General features: G+C 38.1%; 1 long non-coding RNA gene across 2 annotated transcripts in view; it reads left to right on the forward strand.

Annotated features, from left to right (window-relative positions):
* Window positions 1–25,271, forward strand: part of LOC127470967 (uncharacterized) — a 96,434-nt gene that overhangs the window by 18,887 nt on the left and 52,276 nt on the right. The window contains exons 6-7 of one of the 2 annotated variants that reach the window (XR_007904474.1): window positions 77–162; window positions 21,675–21,722. This is a non-coding gene — a long non-coding RNA (uncharacterized LOC127470967). The remainder of the gene's footprint in view (window positions 1–76; window positions 163–21,674; window positions 21,723–25,271) is intronic. The other variant, XR_007904475.1, reaches the window with a different exon arrangement.

Genomic DNA, 25,271 nt, shown 5'->3' on the forward strand with positions numbered 1-25,271 from the left:
GTTTACTTCTAACAATTTCAATGTTGTGTTGTAAAGTGGTCACATAAAATATTTTCTGTTAATTTTTTTTAAACAGTTACCACACCTCAGCATCTGAAACACACTGAAACAGTTTCTCCGAATTGAAACAGAAAACAGCGCTTGTGTGTAGGATAGCACATGGTGAGTTTGCAGAGTTCCTCTTTACTGGCAACCACTGTAACTTTTAAATTCTTATAACCGTTTCTAAACTACTTTTAAATGCAACCTTCAGTTCTTTAGAGTGTACTAGTGAATCAGTGCCTTCAGAGTTAATGAATAAAAGCTACTATACAACTGAGACAGGAATTCTGTAAATGTCGGACAACTGCTCCAGTGACTTTTGTGACATTTAAAAACTTAATGTTTGCAATATTTTAATACTTTGGGTTTTTTTCCTGATTTTTCTTATTATGGGATCCTACTTTGATGTAATTTTTAGCTCCTGTTTGTACAGGGAAATAAGGTATTTTATTTTAATGATCTCTTTGCTATACTATTTGACTAACACAGGCCTTGTCACTTCCCTAAGGATGCCATTATTGAGGCAGTTATAGTACATGTTTTAATGACTACCAGTAGTAAATATATACTTATCTGATTCAAATTAAAAGTAAAGCATGATACAGCTTTTTTATATTTTCCCATAAGCAAGACTGTATTCTTTGAGATTTGTAATATAATGAAATGTGTAGTGTGATACAAGTTGAACTTTTGTTTTTATGCATATGTATAAATGTAAAGTATATAGGTATGCACACAAACATTCAAACATACCTCCTTCAGCAAAAACTATTACTTCATCATATGCTCAGAAATGCTGCCTTCAGTTAATGCTGTTTTGCTGTTGGTTCTGTTATGATGCTTAATTTTTAATGAAATTAAAATGTAGCTTTCTTTATTCTTGGACCATTTCACATTGAATTCCTCAAGGAAATATGCAAGGGCAACATTAGGTTTGCATTAGTGTTATTTTTCAGATCATGCACATTTTGCAGTCATTGAGGGTTCAAAGCCCATGACAGTTTAAATAAGGTGGCCATTTAAACTGTAGACCTGAGAGCTTTTCAATTTTTAATGTTTGGTTTCCGAATAAGAAGATGCTGATATAATTTGAGTTATTGAATGGAACACAGTGAACCACTCACAATGTAGGTTTCACTGAGGTAACCTTGGCGTGGGGCTGGTGGGATTCATGCCAATTAATCAGTCTGAGTATATAAATTGGAATCCCCAGTTGTGTGGTGAAACCTGGACATTGGCTTTGTAGAATTATTATGTCCAAGATCAGATAACTGGATAACAATTATCAGATAGGTTTTTCTAATTACCAGCAATTACTACCAGAAGGACATTCATTCTTCCAAAGCACATAGTCAGGCTGTTAATCTGTTACATTTATTTGGACAAGCCTACAGTAGCTTCTCAAAGTACTAGAAATATCTTCAGCTTGCAAACTAACTTTGTAATTCCACAAACTGCTTAAGCTGAAAGGAAGCAATGCTGCTGCTCAGAGATAATTCCAACCAATTGGTCATTCTAATCATTTCACTCTCCCTTCCTCTATTCCTACTCAGGTGTTTATGCACATAGTAAATCAGTTCAGAGAGAACTGTCTTTAGAAAGAGTGAACTGGCTGATCCCAGTATAGATGAAGCTGGAGACATTAGAACTTGTAGCTGAATGAGTTGATTGCATCATCATGTGAAGACAGTGATATGGCCAAATTGAGTCCTTTGTGTAATCAACAACCTCCTAAGAACATGTTATGATGATAAAACTGTACCCATGCTGCTCTTAAGGAGACATGTATTAGACAAAATGCATACAATAGCTGACAATTCAGTTTAACACTGTAACTTCTTAATTTTGCTAGGACAGATCAGAGCCTCTTGGAAGCATGTGTTAAGCTCTGTTACCTTAATCATGTAATTACTCCTTTCTAGCAAAATTAAATTTTTCTTGACCTCTGTAATGCACAAAAGCAAATAGGAGTTCTGGTTTTCTCTTATTTGCTGGGGCGGGGTGAAAACAAACATACATGGTACACTGCAAGCACTGTGCATTGTGCTTTCATTGGCCGTATTTTTCCAATATCCTTTTGAGTAATGAAAACTCTGATCTAATACCAATCAAGTGACAAAACTGTCTAGTTCAATGGAATTGAATACCTGTTACTTATGGGAATATCTCTGTTGTTGATTTTCACTGTGATTGGATGAAGAATGTTGACTTTTTCGTGCCAGTATGAACTGCTAATTGTGCTTTTTATGGCTTACAATGCAGCAAACCTCCAGCTCTGAATATGTCTGAAACGTTCTTGCAAGTCAGTCCAGTTGTATCCTAGAATAAATTTGAAAAGGGAGCTGAGAGCTTCTCATTGTTGAGCTGTATCCCAAAGAATAAAGACGTTAGATCGTACAGAGAAGGAGAATAGCATGGGAAGTTTAAAATGCCATTGTAGAAAACTAAGACTTGTATTTATTTGAATTGCTGTGATTTGGTTACTGTTTTGCAAGAGAAAACTAGTGGGTTTGGAGACAAAATAGTTAGAAACCACTTAGTTTTTCACAGGAGAGTAGACTGAAAATTTTGTGTTTAGTTTCAAACGTGGATGAATAAGAAAGTCCTTGGCAGCCTGAAAAGAAATAATAACTAGCATAGATTGAGAAGGTAGAGTAGAAGAATCCAGCTGGTGTTAAGTGATGCTTTTAAAATGTATAAGAGCAAATTCCTAATTAACTCATGGAATTCTGTTACAAGGTACTGAACAACTTGAGTCTGAATAATTTGAGGCTGTTTTGTGGCCATAAGAATTATTACTCCATTGCAATGGGGAGGGATACAAATATGTATATTATATATAAACATATTTTTCTTATTTGAAAGTTCACATTTTTCTTTAGTTATATAATCTGAACTGACACAATCCCATTCCTTCATAATTATGTACATATGTGCATAAATATACACTTATATTTGTTAATATATTTGTGTGTGTTTGTAGTGCCTATATATTTTTATGTATATGTGTATATTTATATGCTTATTTCTGGCTTGTTTAGCATAGCAAAGGAAAAACGAAGAGAGAATGTGGTAGCTTTCTATATGAAGAAACTAGAAGTGGAATAAATATCAAGGAGGAAAAGTTGATTAAATGGAAAAAAAACTGTTGGTAAAGAGTAAAAAGACATGATAGGGACACAAGTAAGTTCTGTCAGGAATTTTCTAGAAGGTAACAAGCTCTCAGAGTTAGGCTGTAGAATGATGTTGTTAGAGTAGTGAGAGTAAGAAAACCCTACTAGTTTTGATTCAGAACTCGATAAATTTGAGTAGATAAGATTGAATCAGCTGTAGATTGGACCTGTAACCTAGAAGGCCCTCCCCTCGGTCCCATATCCCAAAATGAATAACTTCAAGTGCTTCAATATGATGTGGATGTAATATTAAATTCAAATTATATATGGTATCACTCTTATGTGTGTTGATACAACATATTTAAATGAATATTTTTCTTTACATTTTATTGTTCAACACGTTTGTTTTGCTAGTATGAGAGAACTGCTAGAACCACTCTGAAAAACTGCTGTGCAAGTTGCCATAGCAATTAAATCAGAGGTCCATGGTGTTCCTTTCTTGTGTCTTAATTCTGTTTATGATTTTTAAAACAACAAACCGATATTTCACATTTTATTCATATTTTTCTGGCTTGTTAGAGATTAGATCCAGATATTTTTGAATTCTTATGTTCCTTGCCCTAAATGTGCTTAAATATATCAACTGTTCTAATTTACCCATACTTGGGATTCTTTCTGTCTACTTATATTGTTTATGTACATCATGAACAGCACAGGGCAGGGCCAATGATTTCAAAAGATCTCTGAGACCTTGGGATGTTCTTGTGCTTTAAATATTGTCCCTCAGTGTGGCTCCATTTGGCAACATTTCTAAGCTGTATTTTGTGCTGGTTTAAAGGTAAACCAGCAGGGGAAAATGAACTCAACCCAAAAGAGATTATAAGTCAGAATAAGAATTTAATAAAATAATACAATAAGTACGATTATACAGACAAACAATTGGTTTTAACCCACAAAACCCAAATGTATAACCCAGCACCCTGGGGCATGAACAGAGTGGTGTTCTTTGGGCCCCCTGAGTCTAAAGTAGAGGGAGAGGGGGAAAACCTGTTGGTGAGTGTGCTGTTGCAGTCTGGTTGAAAGTGGTGATTGCAGTCCAGTCGAGAGAGGTGGTCTGCAGTTTGGTTGAGAGCAGTGAGCTGCAGTCTTCCTCTGGATCCCACGAGTGGTTAAAAAAGTCCCAAGACTCCAAGATTATATATTCTCCAGTTCAGGCAGGAATGCTCAGTACTTCCCTCAGGGCTGAGGACAAAAACACCCTTCTATCTCGAAGGCCTCTTAATGCCTAGTTTGTAGCCTGATGAGTCAGGCTGCTCTGGGTAGAGGGTGTTAATAGTCTGTTGACAACAGTTTCTGGGAAATGGCATGGAAGGCTATAGAATACACAGTTTTGGGTTACACCCATTCAGTGATGAACTGGGCCCAGCTGTTCTAACTAGGACATATTTCTAATTTAAAAAAAAAATTGACAGGTCTTTCTTTCCCCTGCCTTACTGTTGATCCTAGCAATTATAAACTCAGGAAGAATTTACTAACAAGGCTCTGCTTAGATCTTCACTTACTGTAGCTTCTCCCAGAGGCCACAAATGAGTACACAATAAAAGATAACTTCTCTCCTGGAGTGTTTTCAAATCATCCAAGACAGACTGAGGGAAGGAGAAGAGAGAGAGATAAACACCATGTGACAGAGGGTTTGCTGAAACCCCCCCGGCCTGTATTTGGTGTTTCTGCTGTAGTGACCAAGGTGGAGAAAGGCTTTCTTAGACAGTTCAAGCTGCCTTCTATCCTGTGTCATCGCACCCTTGTTCATGGAGATATGGAGCCCTGTGTTCATGAGGAGAGAGTTATTGTGGTGTGAAGGGGACACAAGCTACAACTAAGCATGGCCTGGGGAGACTGAAGGCAGAGTTATTGGGAATTCAGATGTTTTGTTCCATGGAAAAATCCACAAGAACTTCAGAAAGCTGCAGGAAGTTATGCTGATTGGAAGAAAAACATAGAAATTCTAAAGCTTCCCACAACAAGTAAAGTCTAGAAAATTAACTTTCTTGAAAGTCCTGAAAATGTAATTTGTTTTTCTCTTATTACTGAACTGGAGCAGACAGTTGCCCTCAGCTCCTGAGAGACATCCTGTGAAACCTCCTTACATAAACAGCTCCTCATAGCAAAACTGAATATGAAGACCCCATTCTTGCCAGAGGAGCTGGCAGGAGAGTTGCCAGTTTTACAGCAGAACTTTGTTGAACATGCAATAATGTTTGAGGGAAATTGTTTTTATGAATCAGTATTCTCCAATGAAAATCCATTCAATGAGAAAATTTCCAGCTATAATTAATTCCCAGTTGTAATTAGAACTTTTCCTAAAGACCATCTAAAAAGTCTCTGTCATGGTTAAGAACTGAAAGAAAGTCTTTTTGGGGTCCTTGCCTTATTGACAAGACTGATCCCAAACTGCAGGAGATGAGTAAATAGCTACTTCCTTTTGTATTAGTAAGGCAATTGGTGATGAACTTTGCTAGAAAACCCATGTTTAATAGAAAGCCTTCTCAATCTTACAAGGTAGGAAAGTGGTAGGAAAATAATATTAGTTTTTTTCAGTAATTTACTTTATATTAGGTTCCATTCACCAGTCACCTATGATGGCTCCTCAAAAGCTTCTTATTTTTTTATTCCGTAGGTTTTTGGTTGAAAGATTATTTCCCTATAGATAGCAGAGCTCTAATCTTGTTTTCTAATAAGCTACTATGTGTTAGTCATAGGTTGATGTTTTTCTTCTGGAAAATAGAAAGTACTTCATGTTTTGAATTTTGATTCAGAAATATTTCTTCCCATTGAAATGAGAGCCTGTCTGATGAAGCAGCTTGTCATATGTCAGATCTGCATCTGTATTTGGAATGGGTCAGATGGCACTTCCTCTGATTTCCTTGCTGGCTGATATCAGCCTAGTTATTCCAATGTGTCTGTGGACACTTGTTTGGCTCTGGAAAAACGGCTGCACTTTGCTGTGTTCCCGGGCCAGTCAGAAATAATATTTTTTCAATTATTTTTCGGTTATGAATCTCAGGAGCTTGACCTGAGTGGCTGTGTAGTTTCTGGCACAAATACTTTTGGGTGTGGGCCTTTGCTGATCAGTGGTGTCAACGGGGCAATGGACTAGGAAGCTGTTGTCCTAACCAATGTTTGTTTCCTGGGTGATGCCCTTAGGAGGAAGGGTGACTTGTCCAAACCTCAAATCCTAGGAGAGTATCATGCCCTTGCCCTGCCTGGGAAAACAGGTGGGGAAAGGCACAAGGTTATTGCCTTTGGAGGGCCTTCTTGCAAGGCCTTCAGCTCCAGCTGGGATTCTTGGAGACAAAGCTATAGAAGTAAAAATCTGTTGGTGAGATGTGGTGGACCTTTGTAAGGTTAAAAATTACTGATCTTGAACGGAAATCCTTCATATTCTCTTATTTCTAAACTTGGATGTTGTTGGGGATTTTCTGGTGTTAATATGAATTTTGCCTGTAAGAGTTACCTGTGGTGCATACTCTGTTTTCTAGAGGATTGCAGTACAGATATCGAGTGTTGTAAATATCAAAGTGATATAAAAATAAGTAGGCAAGGAACAATTTCAAGAGAACCATATGTATGTTTCTTCAGCAAGAGTCACATGTATAGAATTGTTCTTATGTTCTTATGGATGGCATTTAGGAGAGAAATGAGCTCCAGCTGGAAGCATGTGACTAGTCATCTCAACAAGTCACATCTTACAATATTTGCCTTACAGGTACACACTTCTCTTTTGGCATTAAGAGTGATGGTGATCAGCACAAAAAAGAGGCTATTCAGCTACTGAAATTTTTGAAGAATAAAAGCTGCTCTTTACTGTCAAAATAAGGCAATTTGCCCATGGCATTGCCAGAGAGAAATTCCTTTCTGAAATGTGGAAAGTGGCAGTCACTAGCTCCAAAACAGTGATTGCATCATGTGGCCTCTGCTTTTGCCATGCATCTCTGAAATGCCTACTCCTGACTCTTTCAGAGAAGGGATTAAGAGCTACCCCTAGCTTGACCTAGGCATAGCTGGTGTTGCAGTCCCTGCTGTGACAGGTCTTCAGTCAGGATGTGGAATGGAGAAACTGGTCTGTAGATGTGGAATACCCTGTTAGCAGAAGTCAGAACATTTAGTTACAAGATGTCCTCCAAAATAACTTTGTCTTTTAATGACATATCTCTACCGAACAGAGAAAAAGTTCTTTGCATAAAGTTTGGGCTTGGAAGGATCTTAGAGAGCTGAAGAGCCCAGATACCTGAACACTGTCTATTGCACTTGTAGAACATACTACATGTGTATATGTTTACACATAGACTTAACATGTGTCTATATATGCACATACATACAAAACCAGATATAAAACATCTGTGTGTACTTCTGCATCTTCCCAATCTGTTTTCCCAGGTTTTCCTGGGAAGGAATGGGAACTGGGTAGGATTCTGAGACTGATGGCTTGGAGGAGGCATCTCTTGGCTCTAACCCATTTTGTAAACGTTTGTATTGTTGCTGTGCCAAAAGTAAAACATGTGTTAAGCAAGTGACAATCTATGCATTTACAGTAAGGGCGTTCTTATGCATAAACTCTGCTTCCTGCTTAATTTTGAAGCAAAAGACAATGTATCTGTAGTCGTCCAGTATCATTTTCTTCATCCAAATGAGATGTACTCGTCTATTTATACAAACTGTCCAAGTGCAGCTGATACTGTAATACAAAGCTGATGGAGCATTTTATAGTGATTGAAGACCTTGTCTCATGGTCTCAGAACGAACAGTTCAATGTCATGCCAAATGATTGGGTTGTTTGCTCCAAGAAATGTCCCAAATGTAATGATCTTCTGTTCTGTAATAATCTTATGTACTTTCTTTTGAATTACTAAGAAGCATCCAGAGCTAAGCTTACATTATTTTATTTGTTTTCAAATTATATAGTTATAGAGGGAATTGGATATAATATGCTACTCTTTCCCTCTTCTCTGCACTGTAGAGAGAACACCAATATTCAGTGTCTTGGAAGTGACCATGAACACTGAACTGCTTCCAAATAACTCTCTCATGGATAGGACAGAGACAAAAAATAATTTGAAAAATGAAAAAAAAAAAAAATTCAACAAAAAAGCCTATTGCTATGTACGCAAAAGTTTGAAAACAATTTTCATTTTGCAAAGAAATATTATGACTTCATAGCATGAGGGCAGCAGCCTTAACCCGTTGCACATCACCCACAATGGCAGTGTATCTTTGCAGGAATTTCTCTGTAATGGTGTGACAACAGAATGGGAGATTTGGTATTTTTGAGGGATTTGCCTTTACTTGTATTAGACTGCAATGCCCTTCTGTGTATGAAGGTGAAGATGTGCTTTAGGAGAAAGCCTTCTTGAGTTGTTTTGTGATCTCAGGCCTGATCCAAAGGTTGAAGAAGTAACACTTTTCTGCAAGATGCTTTGGCTCACACACTTTAGTATCTTGGAAGGGTTAGAAACCTGATGCAAGTTCTCAGTTTGGGACATCTAGTTTTAATGGCATCTTAAAATCTTCTTTGGTCCTTCTTTTGTGCTACTGTAACTAAATTGTGCTTTTTAGTGCCCATTTTATATTTATAGCATAATTTTTCCAAATGGAAGCTTAACATCAAGCCACTGTTGCATTCTTCCTTGTACAATAGCCATAATTATTAAGCATTTTAAGGCTCTTTTGATGCTACTGAACAGTTCAGTAACATGAAGATAGAAACACTTGTTGCAAGCTAAATATTTTCTGGGATTTGTATTTGGTATTAGAATAATTAAGTAGAATAAAATTACTGAGAAACAGAAACTTCTATTCTTTAAAATCTATATCAACCATACCATATTAATTACAAGGAAAGAAATCTGACTGTTTACTGGAAGAGAAGCTTTGTCTTTGAGGGGTTTTTTTTAACCTTTTTTGGCGGGGAGAGGATGTTGAAAACCTCAGCCCATAACACTGTAGTGCTGCATATAGCTGGAGCTCAAAATTGAGTGGTGTGACCATTATGCACTTAAGTCTTTCATGGGACTACTCAGATGTAGAAAATTAAATAGATCATTTCTGTTTGCAGACTAGAGCCTATTCTTTTGGACATCTGATTCCCTAGTTCATGACTGTGTTCCATCTGTGTTAAACTAGACAAGCCATTTAAGCACAGATGTTTTACTGATTCTACAGTGGGTGTCATTTCAGATTAATTTAGTTTTTGCAAACTTCAGCATGACTACTCTTAGCATTGCTTTAGTTTGATGTCCCTTTCCATATCTTGCTTTGCAGGCTAGAGGTCATTGCCACCAGCCTTCCCAGCCCAGTGTTTAAGGCCACCCTTGCCATCGAAGCTGCTGAAGGCAGCATATTCAAATATATCACCACAAAGTCTTATTCAGAGAGATCTATACTTGAAACAAAGTTAAGCCATCTAACTTTGTAACAGGGGCACTTTGATAGCAGTTCTGCTGGTATAGTGGAGAGGGAAATAAGAGAGTTAAGAAGGAATAGAGGAGCAAAGCACTGTGAACTCCTTCACTTGGCACAGGCCTGTATACACACGAAATACAGCAGAATAAGGCCAGCTGATGTTAAATCACTTAGGAAAATTCCCTCACTCACACACATTTGCTCTTATTGATCAAAAGTACTTTGGCAACAGACTCACCTCAAATTTTAAACATTTGTAAAAGAAAATGGTGAGGACATCAGCAAAGGACTTGACTTGAATCTAACAACATTTTGGCTCTGAATGTTCCCAAGTGCAGCAGTGACATGGCAGATCTGACACTGTGGTGATTTAGTAGTGGAATCTATTAGTTTCCCTGCTCCACGGTGACTTCAGTTTCATTCTTCATAACTTTTTTCTGTCATTACCTGGGATATCTAAATAAGGAAATGAAAACTTGATACCTGGTTGCCAGTTTGTTCCTTTTGTGCTACCCCTGGATGCTGTGCTGCCTCGCAGGGTGTTTTCCCATGGCTACCCCCAGCATGGAACAAGCTGGAGGATCAGTGGTGGGGTACAGACAGCAAACTTTCAGCACCACTTGCCTCTGAAGTGCCTGATTGTTAGACTGAAACTGTCATTTCCATTGAATAGCTATTTAACTGTGATTAACAGCCACTGCTTGAGATATGTTGTTCCACTATATCCTATTGGACTTTTGTCAGACTATTTATACTGGATTAGCAAATCCATAGCAAAGCTGTCATGGCTGATTTAATAATTTTTCTCCCAGTGAAGCTTGTGCTGTTTTCAGTGAACAGAATCAGGTGTTTAATGATGTGGAATCAAGAAATGAATAATTTGTAAGGCAAGTGACCTTGGATTGCTGAAACACCACAGACTGTGCAGTCCACTTATGCTGTTGAAATACTATGGAGTTTTGTGGTGGTGGTGTACTGGTGATTGGTTCACATACTTGAAAGTCTTACTAGTATGCTTAAACTCCAGAGCAGAGTGAGGAGAGAATAAAGATGATACAAATCATGGTGTACTCACAGCTGGTATTGAGAAGGGACTGAAGCATTGTGGGCTGATCTGACAGTAGCTTCAGGAAGTGATGAAGTGCTCTGTTGTTCGACTGCTTGGACCTAAAGAAATTGCAATTTCTCTCATTCTATAGGAACAGAAGTAATCTTCCAGTGACCTGTTTTCTTTTCAGAAAGTTTTAGTTAAGCTTTTGAAAGCCCATACTAGCAAAATGGCTTTTATAATGGCAGTCCCAAAGTGCTAAGACCTGAAGATATAAATGAAAATGACCTTCTTTTTAAAGGCTGTCATTTTCAAAGCAAGAGATATTATTTCTTGATTCAGGTTATTAAAAAAAAAAAAAAAAAAGACACCTGATTGCTCTCCATTATGATATTTTGTGTGAGTTTTGCAAAGCTAAAGGACTTTCAATATAAAGAATCACTGTTTTCTATGAATTCTGAAGAGTGATGGACATTGGGTGTCTTACCATCTGTGTGATAAAGGGGAATTTTCAGAGTCCACTGGGAGATGGAAACACTATAGGAAAGCTATTTGCTTTATCTGGTGTGGTACAGCACTCCCTGTGCACAGTTTATCAGGCAGTGGCCTCTTGTTGTGTTTTAACCCCAACTGGCAACTAAGTACCACACAGTTGCTTGCCCATCCCACCCCCTGCCACCCCACCCACCATGGGGAGGAGAATCAGGAAAATAGTACAACTTGTGGGTTGAGATAAGGATAGTTTAATAACTGAAACAAAACAAAATATCATAATACTAATGATAATAATAACCATAATGAAAGGGAGAGAAGAAGAATATAACCAAAGAGAAACAAGTGATGCCCAACACAATTGCTCACCACCTGCTGACTGATGCTCAGCCCATCCCTGAGAAGTGATCAGACCCTTCCTGCCAACTCCCTGCAATTTATATACTGGGCCCAATGTTCTACAGTGTGGAATATCCCTTTGGCCCATTCCAGACAACCATGCTTCCTCCCAGCTTCTTGTGCAGCTCCTCACAGGCAGAGCATGGGGAACGGAAGTGTCCTTGATTTGGGTGAGCACTACCTAGCAACAACCAAAACATCAGTGTGTTATCAACGTTGTTCTCGTATTGAATCCAAAACACAACACTGTGCCAGCTACTAAGAAGAAAATTAACTCTCTCCCAGACAAAACCAGGACACCTTTCCTAATGGCTTGCCTTTCTGGTGACTGTTTCCTTTTTAATTTGAAAACTTCAGTTTGTGACCTGCTTCTTTGCCATTCTTTCACGTTGCAAGTAGGAAAAGTCCAGCAGGTCAGATCCTTGCACAGTCTATGCTCTTGGACACAAGTGCTATAGTTGAAAATAGGTCTACTACTAAGTTGTAGGTCATAATCTATAGAAAGTACAAGATTTACTTGTTCTTCCACATGTGTGAGTTATGTAAGGGTCAAGAGTGATCAGGAGCTGAGGAACGTTTTCCTGCGGGTGAGTAAAACATCCAGCATCTAAGCAGAGCTTGGATGAAAGTGGCTTCGGAACTGTCAGAAATAAGTCCCTAAATAAATGTCCTTATAAGTCACTTTCATAGAGGTCTATTCACTTTTGATGTATTATAAATAATGCAAATTTAATGTCCATCTGGACACTAGGTTTTTGCCAACTGCTACCAGACCAGCTGCAAAATTCACTGGCTACAAGCTTTGCAGCTGCCACGTGCAGTCAGCGCCAAGGAGAAGCACAGCGCTTGCACTGGTGTGCTGTGCTGGAAAACAGATTAACAAGGACTGAGACATCAAACAGAGAAAGTAAGGGCTTATATATGGGCACACACCTTTCTTTAAGACAGCTGCTTGCAGAGAGAAACCAGCTGAGATCTGATCACCTTTGTTTGCAGTGGCCCTCATGATTCCTGTTTCCTGTTGTAATGCATATTATGTGCACTTTATGTGGTATGTTGTAGTAATAAGAGCTAAAAAAAATGCATAGAATCTCTATGTACCTATGATTTTGATGTCTCCATTTGAATGCTTTTGTTTTTCAGTTTGTTTAGTCATCCTTGGCTTGTAGGTTGCTTATCTGCATGAAATGGTAGACATCCTTCCTTAGGGACAGTTTCCTGTCAACATCTTCAGGCTGTTTTGGCCCCTATGATTTTGGGTCTACTTGGTGCTCCTAAATATTGGGGATACCCTCCATTTCCTTGAGCAACTGGTCTGTTTTGTTTGTAACTCAGGATTTTGTTGACATTCTTCCAACTGCTCAGTATTTTGGAATGCATGTCCCAGTGGACCTGAAGATGCTGATGAGCAGCCTAGGGCTAATGCTCTGTAAATTGAAATCCAGAGCTCATAGCAAAGGCGATTGAAACTCTGACGACAGGGGAAAATGCAAGGTCTAAATTGAAGATGGATCTAAGATTATTGCTAGTTTTTTTCATTAAGAGGATGTTCTTTACCTTCGGGGAGAGTCCATGCCTTTTGACCATTGATATTAAATTGGCTAGTATATTTAGATTTCTCCAAACACAAAGCCTGTGCTCTGGACTCTCACTTTATATATTAGCTTTATAAAGCAGTGTTCAGTTGCAAAAGGAATATAACTTTCTAATAAAGAGTTTAGCAAAGGTTTGTCCTTAAATTGAAGGCATCTGATATTCAGCCGTGTTCTCCACCTGCTTTAAGTTTCAGTGCAGGTTTTCAGCTGGCAAAAATCAATGTCAGCTTTTCTTACTGTATTGGATCTATGCAAGTTAACATGAGCTGAGAAGCCAGGCATTACTTTGTTGTCTTGGGGGGTGTGTGTCTGGGTGATTACGTGTTGCTCTGTTCATGTTATTCAGAAACACTAGCACTGCACTTGGGAGTTTTCAAGAGCTGGAGGACCAACCATCTTGATTATTTATTCTGTCTTCTTCCAGACCACAGTGCATGGTGTGGTGGGAATCAGTCTTCTCTGCTGCAGAAAACAGCATCATAGTACCTTAGTGGGGAGGCTTGCATAAATGTGTTTACTTAACTTTGAAATGCTAATTACACTCTTCAGCACTAAACTTTTCTGAAAGTCCTGATTCTGGGAGGTTAGTATATTTTTTTGGTAAGTGAGTCACAATTTTTCTTAATGTCAGTCCCATTATATTTCATGAAAAGAGGGATTTTATGAGGGGAACTAGGCTAAGCTAGCATAAAACTCTGGACATTTCAGGTTCTGTGTTCAGTGGTCAGTTCAGTGGTCTGGGTTTTCATACACTGGTTATTGGGGCTACCCTGAATCTTAGACTTCATGAATTACAGATCATTGCCTCATATTCACAAACTCATTACAGTACTCCAAGTTAATCTTGAAACTGAACAGATAAATACTAATGTTACTCCAAAGTTATGACCATTCCTAATGAAGAGAAGGATAAAAAACCCAGGGGAGTTTAACTCCCTAAGCATTTATGTGAGCCCAGTCAGCACAGCAGTGAAACCTGCCTTCCCCAGCCACTAAATGAGCATTTCTGGACTCATTCTTAGGATGTCCTATTCTGAAGAGACACATGCTGGAAGGATTAGCTCTATTTGAAGAGCTATGAGGCAGTCAGAGCAGAAAGCCAGTGCAAAGGCTTACCAGATATTGGAACATGTGCATGTGTGACACAACCTTGCTAGTCCTGCTCTGGCCTTTTCTGATGTCCAAATTCACTCGAGGTTGCTTTTTGGGGCTGCCTATGTAAGGATGATCTGTTTCCTGGCTGGCGTCAGATTCACTCAAAAAAATGCTTTGATGACAGATTCCATGTTCAGTCTGAAACAAAGAGCTGTTAAAGCTTACCTTCCTCATAGAAATTGTCAACCTCTGCTTATGTTCTTCATACATGTGTTTCCTTTGGGAGCTTCTTTCCAAGTGTCTTTGGAACTGGACTGTTACTCCTTCGGGAAGAGGGCCCACACATACTGTAAAATATTGAGTTATCTAGTGCCATTTATCTTTTTCTAAAGGAAAGAATTATGAATAGTGATTTCAAGTTACTTTTTTTATAGATATTCTCGGAGATAAGAGAATTCTATCAGTTAGTGAATCAGCTCAAGCTACTAAAATCCATAACAAAATTGATAGTGATGTCCCAAGCATTTAAGTAGTTTCAGTGAAGGCACATCTTTCATTAACTCACAATGAGCATTGCTGTAATGCTTATTTATGTGAGTAGAAAAAAGGAAGGTAGAAAAGTTTTCTTAGTGCAGAATAAATTAGACTCTTTTAGATGAACATAAGTCTCCTGCAATATGTATTATATTTACCTATCACTGTAACATTGGACTCTGGGAAGAATGTTACTTTATAATTAAGACCGTTTAAAATTTTAGTTCTATTACAATTACTTTGAGTCAAGTAGGAACACCATATAGAAAATCAACAGAATTCTTTCAAAACTGAATTCAAGCTAGAAATATTTATCCCAAGACCTAGGTGCTGGAGCTAACTGCCTTTAAAGATTCAGAACTTCATCTGGCCCCAGTTTTACTGGGGCTTTCACGTTTAGCTGTCCAGTGTATATGGAGAATGAAACATGCTTTGGGCTGGTCATTCAAGGAGTTGAAGTCCAGTGACAAAACCACTAAACCCTGGGATTTGTGCACACTGAGATTTTATAAAACCTTTCCATGTTTATGATGGACTCAGTCGACCTTCAGAACTGAACTTCCCCAGACTCATTCAGCTTGGCCCTGTTTCTATTAAAACCCATTTTGTGAGAACAGGTGCTAATATCAGCTTGTTACTAGGTACAGCTAATGAGTCGGAGACACCCATTATGATGACAGAGTGAGTGTTGAAGTCCAGTCATGATATTTGATGGCCAAAATGTGCCATTGTTACCTCTAATATGTGCCCTAGAGGACTTTATTGCAGCTGTAAAAAGAGGACTTTTAAAATATGAAGCATATTTCTAAGAATTTACAATTAGTCAAAGATTGCTTTTGAAGGAAATACTGCAATGTAAAGTAGCTAATTGAGCAATATAAGCCATAAACACCTCAGGGAAGCTCTTAAAGGGCACTTTTAAAACTGGCTTGAGAAATCTGCTGGGCTTTTTCAAAGTGTTCCTGCCTCTAGCCACACTTCTTTCAAAAGCTGACAGGCAATGAGGGGATTGGAGACAGAACTTTGCTTCCATGAAAGGAAGTGGTAAATTCCCATTGATTCCCACTGCCTCTCCACTTTCATAAAACAAGGAGGTAGAAGAACTGGCAGACACTGGCAAAGTGGGGAATAGCTTTGGGGGCTGCAGGAGGCTTCCTTTTTATGACTTGGTGAAATGACTTTTACAAAGTTATTCTCAGTGAGCAGGGGAGAAGAAAGAGTGTATTTTTCACTGCTAATTTTTGGATCTAGGCCTGTGTGGCAATAGGAGCAGAGATGATCATGAGAGTTATATATCAATTTGAGGAAACTTTGGCTTTAGTACAATCATTGTTGAAACTGGCTCTTCATCTCTGTATAGCCAAGGCTTCATCTTTAGTTCATGCAGTGTTTGTACCATTTGTCAATTTGCCTAATCTCTGCCTGCATCACATGCAAAATGGAACAGTATGTATGTAGTTCCCAGGAAACAGTTGTGCTGCAACATTCTCAGCAATCAGTAGGTTGAAGATGTCACATTGTTTGCTCTGGGGAATTTTCCTCAAACTTCAAAAGGACCATTAATCAAATCAGTGAATTTTTATATTACCTCAAGATTACCTACTCTTTTCCTCAGTCTCTCTGTTCATCACAGTATGTTGCAAAAATGAATCCAAGTTTTTAAAGTATTTCAAAGTTGACTTCACACCTTCTAAAATACATTTGCTAAAATTTTGCACTATTTTAATTTTATGTTTTTATTACTTTGAAGTTTATTATTTTTATATGTTATTCCTTAACTACAGTAGGCATTTAGAATATATTTCAAATTTATTTAAAACTACTTTTCAGTTCTTGAATTCTGTTAGCAGAGAATGAATATTTTTGTACTACATTTATTCAGTTTCCATGTAATATGTGAAAAATAACAATTCTACATCAAACAATTTTTATGATACTAAAATGTTGGGCTAAAAATTATCTTGAAAATGCTGACCAACACTGCTCTTTTCATGGAAAATCCTGTTCACTGTAGTGTGCCAAGGTGGTTAGTTTGACACCTTTTCAGGTGGGTGGTGTAGTTCCTCACAGGGACTTTTAAGGTCATGGCTTTCCCTGGTGAAGCAATTGTTCTGTTGATGACTCTTATCACTCTTCAGCTTGAGATTTGTAAATCATAGAACACCCAGTGTGTTTGAATTCTTCCAGTTTTGCTTAGTACAGGAATGCAAAGAAGGTCCCAATGGAAATCATTATTCACACTTTAATAGATGCTATGGACATATTCAGAACATAAATAGAAGTTATTGAAGCCCCTGTGATATTCTGACTCTGGTGCAGTGGTTAAATAATTCACCGTCAGATTAAAGAGCTGATTTGATGAACTTGTGGAACTATAGGGAATTGGCTGAGACATTGCCAGTGTAATTTGACATGTATAGTAGGATTAATTATAAGTTCCAATCAAGCTCTCTTTGGAGACAAGGCAAGTTTCAAATGATCCCTAAATGAGGCCTGAGATTTGGGCTGAGATTTCCAGTGCTACTTGAAGTATTTGCGAATTCAAATCCCAGTGAGATGAACAGAAGCTGGGCATCGAACACTGCAGGTGGCTTGCAAATCAGTCTTGAATTTTAACAGTGATCTTTCAGTCCTACTGAAACTTATAATATGAAGTATAAAGGAAATAAACAGGGGCTCTGACCCAAGTCTGGCATCTTTGTTAAGACAAGCTATGCCAAAACACATGTGCAGAACTGCAGGCACATCCACGTACTCTGCCTAATGGGTCAGCCTGTTTGTCTTCCAGTGATGTACTGTCTTTATTACAAAGTTACTGCTTGGGCAAGGAGCTTTAATATATTAATAATCAGTGCCTTAGGCCAGGTATCAGCTGGCTTTTATTATGGCAGTCTGTGTGGTCCCACATTCGACTCCGTGGGTATAGAAATAGAGAAACTCCTGTCACCTTCATTTATTTCTCCTATCAGATAGCTGAACAAACATCTTCCAGATCTGCGCTCCATTGCTTTTGTTAAGCAGTTCCCTTCTGCTTTATTTCAACAAATAAGAAAGAGATTTCTGGCCAGAAATGGTTAACTATTTGCATACAGACAATCCTGTTGTTAGCATCAAAGCAATTGGAATCATTCTGTCTTTATTTTCTTTTTTTTTTAAATCCCCACAAGCAACTTTGTACTGTGTGGTTTTAGTGCCTGTTAGCACTGGAGTGGATTACAAGAATTACATCAATTATTACTACATATATAACGATGAATTTATATCCTGAATGAAGCAGACAATGTCTTCTCTTAAAATAATATTTTCTTAGGAAAAATAGAAAACAAAATTAGAGGTAAAGTTTAGTTTTTAAATTCATGCAGAACAGCAGAAACTGCTGACATTTTTGACTGCATTGCTCAAGAACCAATTTTGTGATGTGGGGTAAACAGGGGATATTAAAACATTTAACATGATAACTTAGTAGTAGTTTAACATGATAAAAGTTTAGTACTCGTAAAGTAAGAGCATTTTTTAGGAAGACTATTTTCCCCTAATTATTTTTACTCACAGAGTTGCATGAGAATTTAATTTTTCCTTAAGAAGAGAGTCTAGTTCTCCAAGTAAACTAAATTAATCTCAAAAATGCACGTGGAAGGTGCCTAGTTACCAAGCTACCAAATTCCAGACTTCAAAATGATGACTTTAGTTTTCTGAACTGGGGGGGAGGAAAAAGAAATTAACATCCTGAGGAATGTTTTTATATTTCCTGTAGTGTTAGGGGCTAACCAGTATAGTAGTTTCCTTTTCAATGAACACGGTAAATTCTGGGTTAATTTAAGTTTCTTCTTTAATTGTCTATTTCTTCAAATGACTCCATGCATCCACTCCAGTTTTGCATGGCAGTGCCAGAAGGTGCCAGGGAACTCAGCACCAAATGTGTCCCTAAACTGTCCTGCTCACTCTGCTGTTCCATTCCCTTTTCAGAGATATTGTATTTGGAGCATTTATTTGCCCTAACTCTTCAGGTTCCTCTTCAGATGCACACACAGAAGTGCTCTTTGGAGGACTGTGGTAAGGTTTGCACATCTATGCAGGTTTAAACACTCCTTGTTACAAATAACCTCAAAGTTCAGTGCTGCAGATGATACACAACTTGTAAGATAATCTAGGCTGTGTATTCAAAGGCATTTGTATCATGTCAGCATATTTCTAGATGATGATAATTTTTAGGTTATTTGAACATGTTTCATGGCTTGAAACTGTCATTTTACTTTGATTACCAGGAGGGAACATTGAAGTAACTGCTGTTGCCACAGGTACAACTTCTTACTGATCTGGGCAGGTGTTTGGTCATGTGAACTGCGCTTCGCTGTTTTCCTGCCCTAAAAATACAGTATTCCAATGCTGGCAATCTAGAGGTCTGCTCCTCCAAGTGCTCACTGTGAAGAAACTGCTCCAAAGAGATCAGTAAGCATTGGGATTGTGTGGGAGCACACAAAATGAAAACCTTTGTGTGCTTTATGAATAGCTTCCATGCTAATGTGGCCCAGGGCATAAGATCTTTGGTGATTTTGTTGTATTATCAGTTTGTTTGCATGTGAAACTCAAAGCAAACTTTGGTGGCTGTGAACACAGAAATAAAACCTTCATAGCAACATCTTAGTGAAGAATGATAGACATTAACAATTACTTCTAAAAATGTAATGATCTACTTCGAGTGGTCAATAGGACCACTAAGGAAGAAATAGCATCAAGCTTGGGGCCCCTACCACTTGAATTATGATTCACATTCATACTAGTCTGCTTCAGTTTGATTTCTTACAGTGGGTGAATGAGAAACACAAGTTCTGGATGTTTCAAAGGTTGAGATTCCAACCACAATAAGGATTTACTTTTCTACTGTAGATCCCTCAATTAATGAAATAAGAGTCCATTTCCACCGAATACCCTCAATTTTTTTTAAAGAAGGGAATATTACAGTCCCTTTTCCCTTCTCTTCTTCACTCATCTCCCTAATTCATTAGTAATTTGTATTTATCCAGTATTCATACATATTTAGGACCAGATTGCAGACTCCAGTGGAGATGGATGTAAACTAGTTTCATGAAGAATCAATAAACTCGGTCATACTGATTCATCATCCCCAGCACAAGATTCACTGATATGTCCACAGTGATTTAATTGTGAAAAGTATTATTAATCAATGACTAGTTTAATTTCTTTCTGATAAAGGTTTAATAATTGCATAGTGGCAACAAGAACTCCAGCAAAGATTATACTGTACTAAGTGCTGACCACAATCAGGAAAAAAGGATAGTCTCTGCCCCAAAAGACTTATAGTCAGTGTAGAAGCTGCAGTGCATGGGCAGGAAAGCACAATCCAGTCAGCTCTGAACACAGATATCTTGTGTTACAGCAGAGGGTATGGAGTGACATGGAAGTGATGGATGAAAGTGTTACAATTACCTCCTGTCATACACACAAAGCCATGTGGGATCAAGCATGAAGAACTTTTCTGGAAACATAGCAAGTGGGTAATGAACGTTTGCATTGCAAAATGGGGGACAGAAAGCTGTTGTTATGACAGAATAAGAGAGGATAAAACTAGAGTAAGACTTGGTCTTGAAGACCTTGAAATAAAAATAGTTTCTTACCCAAGTCCTTTCTAATACAAGCTGATCAAAGTTATGTGAGATTAAAAAGAAAATATTATTTGTTTTCTCATTTGGTGATTGCTGTATAACTAATTGCCTGCTTTCTGAGTGTCCTGAAGTTTCTGGGTAGTGAATGTCATAATCCAGTATATTCAGAAGAGGGCAGCATCAACCTAAACAAGTGGGGACACATTTAATTTAAGGATTTCAATCTAAACGGGAGAGGCTCCAAAAAGTGACACAAATACAATTGTTAAGTCTGTTAAAATCAGAATTTAGTTTATATTGTGATATTATGACAAAGCAAATATTATCCAGAATTACAGGAGCATTACAGTGTCTCTGCAATGACATATTTGTTGTCTTCCAATAGTAACACATTCCTCAGAATAATGGTTACTGCACCTTAATTATGATACCTGCAACCTTCTACTTAAAGGTGTTTTGAAACAAAAATGGAACAAAATGAAAAAAAAGGACAAAAATTCTGAGCATTCTGTGACTGAAATGCTACTGAAGTCACAGGCACAGCTAATGCAAACTAGGTGTATAAATACAGGTGGTAACAGTGGCCCTGAGGATCTCAGTTGATAGGAAAACTCTCAAGGACATCGTTTGGGCTTTGGATCTGGGATTGAGTCAGACACAAGATTTGGACTAAAACAGGCAAATACATGTGTAATTACATTATGGTGACAGGCTTAAGGGAATTTGCCTGAAGTTTTGACTGAACAAGGATAGCACTGAGCACAGAGTTATCAGGTTAGCCACTCCTCACATAGCTGCCCATGACTAGTAATGCTCCACATGTTGAGTTAAATTCTGTTCCAATTGAATGGGCCCATGTGAGTTTTTAGACATTTTACTGCATGATTTAACTTTAACAAAATGTCTGCAAATTTGTGCACAAGTCCCACTGATGTCAGTGATGATTATGTGTGTGCTGAAGGGCTTTGCTGAGAGGAGAACTATGAAAGGAGGTCCAAATCCTTAGGTCCTCAGTACAGCAGGACTATCAGCCTGCACAATGACTATAGGTGATTGAGGCAAAACAAGTGTAGGAGCTCTTCTTGTGAGAGTTAACAAACTGTATTCTGAATCAAGGCACCAGGAGATAAAAGTATTCATTGCAAACACTATTGTTCTCCTGCTGATGACATTTTTTAAGTATCTGGATGATTACAGCTTTTCTCCCTGGGTGTATTTAGACTTCTTTGACTGAAGAAGGTGTATCATAATTCCCTCAATTCCTTTCTTACAGGCTGAAAGAACTGGAACATGTGAGCTGTTCTATTTTGTGAATCTCAAGGTGGGTTATTTAACCTTGAATTATGTGTCAAAGTCCTGTTTCAGCATAAAGACTACATGTGCATGTGCTTAATGAATTAGGCTCTAAAGATTTGTGAAGAGCCTAAGTTTATATTCTCCATTAAATATGATCTTCACAGGCTAATTAGTTAGAAATTTTACCCTTGCTTATAGTATACACCATTTTATGGTCAATAACAGTAAAATCTATGTAAACCATGCTCTCTATTAATAAACATTATGTGCTTCTAGCTTTCAAATAAGGAAGTTGATTACTTGTTTTTCTCTGGTGACTGGACTGCTGGCAGAGTAAAATCCAAGCAATTAACATTATGGATAGATTGCTTCATGTGAAATATGAAAGCAGTACAGATAATTTTGGCTTCTATCAAAACAAGGATACTAGTACTGTGGAGAAAACTTAAATCAGCAATATCCAAACTGAGAGATTTCAGAGAAGGTCTGAAGACTCTGGAGGTTGATATTGCATAGTATGGCTTTCCCCTGTAAGTTACAGGTTTGGTTCCAACCACGCTTAGTACTAGCTAGAACTGGTTGTTAGCTACTTGTTGTTGGATAGCTTCTGTTTGGTTTTTAGCAGTCATGTATATACTCCTAAAACCTCCTTACAAACAGCACTGTTGACCTTTCTAATGCAGACAGTGAGATAGTGATTTGGGATGTGCACCAGCCTCCCCATCCCTGCAGGGGCCTCTCTGGGTTAGCATTTGAAATAAAGTGGTGGAAGGAATGATCTCTGTGGAGCTGTAAGCTTAAGTGATAAGCTGTTGTTCTGCCCACGCACACAGGCATGATCATCCTTCCTACTCCAGTCCAGGAGCTCCCCAGATGATGTGTACTTTGGGGATGTATATAAATCATCGACTCCTTGTAACTTTTCAGCTAGCAGGATTTTCAGTCTAAGCCATCAGAAAGTACCTGTGCCCCTTACTTTCCCATAGAGGGCCATTCTGAAAGAAAACAGCCACTTGACCTGGAGTGACAGGTTTGCTGTGTACAGTAACAGACATGTATGTTGTATACAAGGACCTACAAACCCAGGGCAGAGAACATATTAAATAAAGGTCTCCTGTGATAGAGGTGTCTCCTTTAGCCACACTCTAATAAACAGATACTGAAAATATTTTAGTAATTCAGTTAGAAAAATCAATCTAATGATTCAAATGGTTATAAATAAGAATTTAGATTGCCTTTGTACTTTATAAAGGTAGTCATTCAGCTTCAAAAGGAGACTTTGGACTGGATGAAGAATAATTGCTTTTTTGCAAAGATCATGTTGTATTGGCACTGTCTGAAGAAAGCAGAATTTTCAACTGGTTTCATTTTAAAAAGTAAGACTAGCACAGATTACATCTCACTCCTCCCTCCAAAGGTGTTCCCTGGGCACCAAATATCATTCATAAGTATATGAAAACCATGTGACCCAGTATCCAGCTGAAAACTAATCACTTCGACACTTAGAAATGGAACTGTTAGGTATGGGAGACTTTACTCTGTCCTGTATATTCCATTCTTCAATTTTTGTTTCTGTCAAACACAAAGTGCATTTGGAAAGATAGCAGTTCAGGAAATTTTTCCTACCTTTTTCTGTCTTCGAGCAGTTCCTCCGAAATGTGTATGCTGAATTTACTTTATGGGTCACAATTATTGCTGAGTTGAAAATCCTGGAAAGTATGAAGGATGAGTTAAATTTTTCCATGAGTGCTTTTCCCTAAGCAGCTTTGCACTCCCTGGAGTACCTGTGGATAATTTTTTGCATTACTTTTTAACTAGGTTGTACAATGGCCAGACCAAGGCAGAATTGACTCATGTAGAAATAAATATTTCACTTCTCGGTGCTAGGGCAGTGCTTAGTTATGAAACCAGAATCTGATTCGTGTATGATCAGTTCTCAAGCAGGTATCAGTATATCCAGGTGCTGAGAATACGACTGAAAGGGCCCTATGTAATGCATGGATTCTGCAGATGAAGGGAAAGTACTGTGCCCCTTATGTCGTTTCCTTTCCGTATAAGTTTTTCTTCCTCTACTGGAAGGAAATGAACCTCTGATCATTTGCATTTTTAGATGCACTCAGAGAAATGGCATTATTTCCCAAACTCTTTTGGCTGTTCCCAGCTCCTTGCTCTCATGGGTAACTAACCTTCTTCAAGTTCTTCCCAGGCCGTAGGATTTAACTACTGAAGTCCTGTTTCACGTGCTACCAGAATTGCCTAGTTTAGAATATCTAGAAACATAATAGAGGCATAAGCAAAACAAAGGTTCTTTCAAAAAACAAACTTGGAATGGGTCATTAACCAAGCTGATTTGATGTTCTTCAATCTTAAAGGAAAGCTGCTGCTTCTGAAAACGCGTTTCCAAAAGTAAATCACTTTTTCTCTAGAGAAGCAAAGGGAGGTGTTCAGATCACAGAGTCGAACTTCCATCTACAGTGGAAGTTCTCTCAGTGTGCTAAATCATAAGGGCTAGGAGCTTGAGTGGATGCTTTTGTTGTTGAACATGAAAGCAAAATCATATTGCTACTTGGATGAGGGATTTCCCTCAGTAGGCAGACACCATCTTGTTTACAAGGAAATCTCGACCATTAGGGTTTGTGCAAACTGCTTATGGCCGGCTTTTAGCAGGGATGACACAAAGAACAAATGAGACATATATTGGATTGAGGTAAGCAGCCTCTATTACCACAACTGTATTGCTAACTTATGTTTAATTGCTCAGCATTTGTGAGGTTCCTAGTTTATTGTCTTTCTTGCCACACAATAGGCTGGGCAAGTTAAAAAAGCTCCAAGTTTCAAAGGCTAGAGTTTTGGGTGCCTGCCAGCACTGATCTGTTTAGCAAACAGGCAGCAGGGTGCTTATTAGTAGGTTGTGGTTTGCAAACCATGAAGCCTGTGGGGCCAGATGCACTGATCAAATAGTGAATCTATAGATCAGTAAACCCATTAGATGAAAAAGGGGAGCCCACTGAGTAAAAATATATTTTTCATAGGCTTCAATTAGCCACCATAAATGACTCTTGTAACTCTTTCTGTTGACCCAGCAGTCTAAATATTAAACATTAGTATAAGCAGCATTTGTTCCAAATTGCTTCTCTTGGAATTTCTCAATGACTTACAATTATATAGCACTTGGTAGTAAAAGAACAAGTGCCAAATTGCTCTTATTATTTCTATTTATTTTTGTGTAAAAAATAGTGCCTACTTGCAACTCAAGGTGCTTATACATAATTCATAAAAGCACAACAAAAATTGGCAGTGAATCAACTACTGCATAAGACCAGGTGATTAGCTGGACTGAATCAGTGTGGTTCTATGGAAGCCAAGACAAGCCTGTGAGTTCCCTCAAACCACTGGGGCTAAGAAAATTTCTAGTTGTTAAGAATCCTCCAAAAGGACTCTGCAGATGACATTTCACCCTTTGAACTTTCCATTGGAACAAATGAAACATCAGTCACTGAAACTTCAGCCATGAAGTTTCCAAGAGCAGATTTTTCTATTTTAATTACTTGAACTTCTCTGATGTTTTTCAATT

The sequence above is a fragment of the Manacus candei genome, unplaced genomic scaffold (genome assembly GCF_025592945.1).
Source record: "Manacus candei isolate 608988 ecotype Guabito, Panama unplaced genomic scaffold, ASM2559294v1 h1tg000023l, whole genome shotgun sequence".
Taxonomy (NCBI): Eukaryota; Metazoa; Chordata; class Aves; order Passeriformes; family Pipridae; genus Manacus; species Manacus candei.